The following is a 6,730-nucleotide window of genomic DNA, read 5'->3' as shown; positions in this document are numbered from 1 at the left end:
TTTTAAAACAGAGTCTCTCATATCTTCTTCCTGGCCTAGAACTTGCGAGGTAGCGAGGCTAGCTGGCCAGCAATCCCTAAGGATATTTCTATCTCCACTCCACCTCCTCACGGCTGAGATTATAAGCATGCCCCATTGCACCTGGTTTTCTTCTACAACATGGGTCCTGGGAAGCCAACTCAGGTCCTTACTTGCACAGTGAGCACTTTACCGACTGATCCATAGCTCCCCCCCCCCCCCCCCCGCATTCAGCCTTTATTGAAGATGGTTCGGTTCTGAGAAAACTATGTCTCTGTCAGGTGTAGCAGTACACACACACACACACACACACACGCACGCACACACAATCCCAGCTCTTTGAAGGTAGAGGCAGGAGGGTCAGGAGATCAAGGCCATCTTTGGCTACCTAGTGAATTTGAGTCTAGCCTGGCTGCACAAGATCTGTCTCAGAAACTCAAAACCAAAATCATAACAAAAGCAAGCCCAAACAACTACGCTTTATCCTCAGAAATCTTTGTAAACTTCCAAATACCAGGGGCATTCATGACAGTCCTACATTTTTAGAGAAGCAAAATATTACTATAACCTCCAGAAGTACCTATTTTAAAGGCCATTCACTTGAGGTTTAGTTGGACAAAAACTAATTTTAGAGGCACAAAGTATATCTTTTAAAAAATTTATTTAAAAGTTTTATTTTAAAAGTTGTTATATGTGTGATGTTTATGTGGGGGTTATATACAGGAGTGCAGGTGCCCCAGGAAGTCAAAGGAGCCCGACAGGTCCCCTAGAACTGGAGTTACAGATGGTTGTGAGCCACCACGTGGGTGCTGGGAAAGAAACCCAGGTCCTCTGCAAGAACAGCCTATGCTCTTAAGCACTGTGCATCTCCCCAGTTCACAAATGGTATTATAATAAACACTTGTATTGAAGGTTTGGAACTGGACACACAAGCCATATTTTCCTGCTTCCTTGGAGACTGAGACCGGCCAAGGAAGGCATCAGAGAAATGAGGGTAGTCTCCCCATCCATCCTCAAAGCGGAAGAGCTAAGAGGGCAGTGCGAAGGGCCGGGAAACTCTGACGGCCAAGTAAACTTGCAGCAAACCTGGGGCTTCTGCTCTTCCTCCAGCATCTGGGCCTCCTGCTTCTCTCAGAGAAGGGTCTCCGAGTCACTAAAGACCAAGTTTATGGGCACGACCAGGTCACGTTTCTGAAGTAGACGTGAAGTCACTTGTCATAGCAACTGTCATTGTCTCACATAGGCCTCTCTACCTTTCTGAAACCACGTGGCTGTTGGAAGATAGCAGGAAGAGCCAGGTTGAATGTGACCTGCAAGGAAGGGCTGGAGAGATGGCTGAGCGGTGGAGAGTGCACATTGCTCTTGCAGGCACCAGAGTTTGGTTGCCAGCGCCCACATGGGGCTGCTCACAGAGGATCCAACATCTCTGACCTTCATAGGTACCTGCCCTTATGTGCACAAGCTCACATATCTGTGTCTACATCTCTATATCTATATCTACATCTCTCTCTATATACAAATGTATATATATATCTCGATATAGAGATAGATATAGATAGGTATCTATATCTAGCTATATCGAGATAGATATAGATATATCTCTACATAATTAAAAATAGTTAAGAAATTTAAATACATATTTTAAGTGCGCACTCCCACCTCGAAAAGTGGGAGACATTCTTAGCTTTAGGAACCCAAAAAAGATTTCCTGCAAGGTATGGCACATCTCGACTTGTTGGGAAAAGAATGGAGGAGGGTGGTATAGAGGTTCAGGGAGGCTTGGTTCAGCAGTGTCAGGGGCCGCCTAATCCAGGAGACCAAAGAGGCTAGGAGATCTTAAACCCAGATGGAATTAAGTACTTCTCGGTGGTGGCCTGTTCTAAGGCAGAAGCCCCTGCTAGGTAGGTAAGGTAACCCAGCACTGGAGCACAAGGTTCCGGGTACTGCAGAAGAGATGATGGATTGCTACCAAGCCACAGGTGCGCATTGCATCTCCATGCAGGACACGCATCAGGAGGGCTAGCCTTGGGCACTGTGGAAGGAGCCACTGGAAATGCAGCATAGGGTGCTGGAGCCCGGCCTAGGCTTGTGGAACTCGGAAGGCCACCAGGGGTCCTCTGAACGAAGGTGCCAGGAGAACAAAGGCATGCAGGACTCAGAGAGGGCAGACACCTCTCACCCTAGGCACCAGCATTGATGGAGTCTACATCCAGCTTGTAACCCAACTGGCTTTTCGCAGCCATCTGTTGTGACCCTACAGTTAGGACACCTACAAGGACGGGGTAGGCTTGGTGGATTCGCTTGCCACTCCTGGGTGGCTGCGTCTTAGCCCTCACTGTGATACTAGGTAGCAGGCATCTCGGACTATGAACGTCCTAGGTGCCTACCCCCTCTTCCCATAGCGAGCAGGGTGTCTCTCACTCACTAGCTGAACTTCTTCCTCCCCTATACCATGCTTCACGCCTCTTTTCTAAACAGTCCTGTGCCCCAGACAGAATCCCCCTTTTCATAGGATATCTGGTGTGTCCGACTGTACATTCTACATCTTACCTCGCAGTACTGATCTGGGGGCATGAGACTAGTGGGGGAAGAATCAAGAAAGTTCCCTCAGTCTTGGGATGGCCCCTGACCTACAGTCTGCACTGCTACTGGGCCTTGATCTCAGGATCTGGTTTCTACTTATCCAAAAAGGTGATGATCCCAGCTTTGGATGTAGCTAAGTTGGTAGAGTGCTTGCCTACAATACACGACATCCTGGATTTGATTCCCAGCACCACATAAACCCAGTGCGGTGGTGCATGCCTGAAATCCCAGCACCTGACAGGTAGAGGCAGGAGGATCACAAGTTCAATGTCATCCTCAGCTACATAGTGAATCTGAGGGCAGCCTGGACTACACAAGACCCTGTCTCGGAGAAAAAGCAATAAGCCCTCCCTTTAAGGGTAGTTCAGTCATTTCTGAATTTATCTGTTTACATACTAGCTTAGTCAATGTTCTATTGCTATGCAGAGACACCATGGTCATGGCAACTCCAATAAGGGAAAACATTTCATTGAAGCTGCCTTACAGTTTCAGAGGTTTAGTCCATTATCATCATGGTGGGAAGCATAGTGGCACACAGGCAGACACGGTGCTGGAGAAGAAGCTGAGAGTTCTACATCTAGATTGACAGACAGCAGGGAGAGAGAGAGAGAGAGAGAGAGAGAGAGAGAGAGAGAGAGAGAGACTGACTTTGGGTCTGGTTTGAGCACTCCCAGTGACACACTTCCTCCAGCAAAGTCACGTCTACTCCAACAAGGGCACACTTCCTAATAGTGCCACTCCCTGGTGACCATATATTCAAATCTATGAGCCTATGGAGGCCATTTTTATTCAAACTACAGCAGTAGCCTTGGGATATTGAATAATGATAGAAAGGTATACAAGGAATTTATTGGGAACTGGTAATGTTTTTGTTTTTGAAACAGTATCTTGTGTATTTCAGGCTTGCCCAGGATGACCTTGAACTTCTGAATTTCCTGTTTCCCAAGTGCTAGGAATGGGGACGTTCACCCGTAGAGGGTGCTATGAATGAACCCAGGGTCTCAGGCATGCTAGGCGAGCCCTCTCCCAGCTGAACTACATCCTCACCTTGGAGTTGGCAATGCTTTGGATTATTTTGTTTTGTTTCCCTATTCTGGCCTCCGTGAGCGCCATGCACTCACATGGTGCACATACATACATATCAGCAAGCAAAGATTATGACATCAATCATGCTAAAAAGGAGGAAGAATTCATTCACAAAAGACACATATGATGTAATTCCATTTGTATGAACTATCCACAATAGGTAAAGACATAGAGAAGAAAATGATTGTCTAGGACTCCGGGTATTGGGAGAACATGGGCCATGAAGGAAGCAGGGCATAAATGACTCCTATAAGCATAGAATGTCTTTTTAGGGTGAAGAAAATATTGTAAGTTGATTATGGTTATAGTCATGCCCTTCCACTCATGCTAGCAAACCCCAATAAACTGTGCAATTTAAACTAATGAATTGAACGGTGCACGGTATTAATAACATCTTAATAAAGTTTGTACGTAGGATCTGCAGGATTGCTCAGTGGGTAAAGGCCATGCCATCTTGCATAATGACCTGAACTGGATTTCCAGGGTCTACGTGGTAGAAGAGAACTGAGCTCCCTAAGGGGTCCTTTGACCTGCACGTGTGCACTGTGGTGCCCTGGCCTCCCTGATCCCACCTAAATAAATAAATGCATTTAATTTTAAGACTTGTATGTATATAGCATATATACCGACTATCAGGTAACTATTGGGATTTATAAAGTAGGGAGAGGAGATATGCAAGGCTAGGTCTGGGGACATTTCAGTTATGATGATGTTAGGACTCACTGAGAAGATTTTTCTGAGTCAGGTGAACATCTAGGGGAAGAGCTTGCTGGCCTGCCTGGGTTTATATCTGGACTTCATCCTTAGTGTTCCTGATCTTGAAAGAGTTTTTTTTTATTTATAGAATAAGGACAACAATTACAACCTTTTTCAAAAGGTTAATGTGCGGATCAAATTATATATATTTGGTTTTCCGAGACAGGGTTTCTCTGTGTTGATTTAGAGCCTATCCTGGCACTCACCTTGTAGACCAGGATAGACTTGAACTCACAGAGATCTGCCTACCTCTGCCTTCCGAGTGCTGGGATTAAAGGCGTGCACCACCATCGCTCAGCTCAAATCATTTTTTTTTTAAAGACAGGGTTTTCTCTACATAGCCCTGATTGTCCTGGAACTTGATATGTAGACCAGGGTGGTCTCAAACTCACAGAAATATGCCTACCTCTACCTCCCCAGAGATAGAGGTACCACCTTTCACAGGTCCCAGATGGTTTTTTTAAATATAGTTTCAGAGTTGGGGGTAGACACACACTTTAAATCACAGCACTCGGGAGGCAGAGGCAGGTGGATCTCTGCCATTTCTTGTCCAACTTGGTCTACATAGTGAGTTCCAAGACAGTCTGGGTTGCATGATGAGACCCTGTCTCAAAAACAAAACAACAAACAACTAAGAAAAATGTGTTTTTATTACATTTCTTCATTCATTCATGTATATGTGTGTGCGCGCGCACTTGTGCGTGCTTGCATGGGCCACTATGTGCACATGGAGGTCAGAGGACAACTTGCGGGGGTCAGTTCTTCCCTTCCACGGTGCAGTCCCAAGGATCAAACTCAGATGGTCAGGCGTCAGGTGGTCAGCGTCTCTCTGTCTGCTCACACCAAGTGATTTCTAAAAGAAAGAGTTGGAGAGATGGCTTAGAGGTTAGCATCCCTGGTTGCTCTTCAAGAGCACTGGGTTTGGTTCCCAGCACCCACATGGTAGCTGACAACTGTCTGTAACTCCAGTCCCAGGGTATCTGATGCCCTCTTTTGACCTCCAAGGTCACCAGGCATGTGCACATACATACTGTGGTAGTTTGTATTTGGCCCCCATAAGCTCATAGAGAGTGGCACTATTGGGAAGTGTGGCCTTGTTGGAAGTGTGGTCTTGCTGGAGGAGACTGGAGGACACAAACCTTTAATCCAGACCTTGAGGTTGGAGGGCACACCTTTAATCTGGGCCACACCTTCTGTTGGAGGTGTGTCACTGTAGGGGCAGGCTTTGAGGTCTTTTTCTCAAGCTTCCCTCCCTGTGACAGTGACAGTCAACTTCCTTTTGCCTCTGAGTCAAGATGTAGGACTCTCAGCTCCAGCACCATGTCTGCCTGCAGGCTGCCGTGTTCCCCAGCCTGATGATTCTGGAGTAAACCTCTGAAACTGTAAGTAAACCACCTCGATTAAATGTTCTCTTTTATAAGAGTTACCATGGTCACCGTGTCTCTTCACAGCAGTAGAAAACCCTAAGACACATAGACACAGGAACAAAATGCTCATATTCATAAAACGAATGCTAAAAATGCTACATGATTAAAAAGGAAAAACAGTTCAGTGCATCAAGTTGGTTTGCTTGAGATAGAGTCTCACCCTAGCCATGGCTCTCCTGGAACTCATTCTGGAGCCCGGCATCATTCTTGAACTCATAGATGATCCTTCTGCTTCTGTCTCCTGAATACTGCGATCACATGCATGAGCTATTGCGCCCAGCTAAAATTCTTTATAGTTATGTTCATTAGTTCCTGCTTAGATAACCTTGTCTGCTAAGATGAAATTGTATGCGGGATGTGGATGAAACAAGGAGGCCAACTGGGGCTGACTCAGACGAAAGAAGAGGAAGAATTGGAGAGGCAGTGGGTTGGCTGTGGCTTTTACTCTACGAGATGGAAAATCAAAGGAGGTTTTGGAGCGGAAAAAGGCAAGATCTTTCATGTTTTAACAGCATCCATGTAGGCTCTGTGCTGGAAATACAGTCCTTTCTCCATATCTGGCGGCAGACTGGATCCAGGGTCCTCCCAGCCCCTAATCTGTGGGTGATTGAGTCTTTTCCCTGTTCTGCTTTTTCTCCTGCTCCTCTGCCTCCTCGCCTTTTGTTTTTGAGGCAGGGTCTTACTATGTAATTCTGGCCCGTCACTCACCATGTAGACCAGGCTGCCCTTGAGCTCACCTGTCTCTGCCTCCTGAGTGCTGGCATTACCACACCTGTCTCATGGATCTCAGGTTGTCTCAGACTCATCATGTAGCTGAGGATGACTTTGAATTTCTGATTCTCCTGCCTCCACCTGTGTGT

The sequence above is a fragment of the Myodes glareolus genome, chromosome 9 (assembly GCF_982192425.1).
Source record: "Myodes glareolus chromosome 9, mMyoGla1.1, whole genome shotgun sequence".
Taxonomy (NCBI): domain Eukaryota; kingdom Metazoa; phylum Chordata; class Mammalia; order Rodentia; family Cricetidae; genus Myodes; species Myodes glareolus.
The sequence above is the reverse complement of the archived record's forward strand: the minus strand, read 5'-3'. Positions refer to the sequence as shown.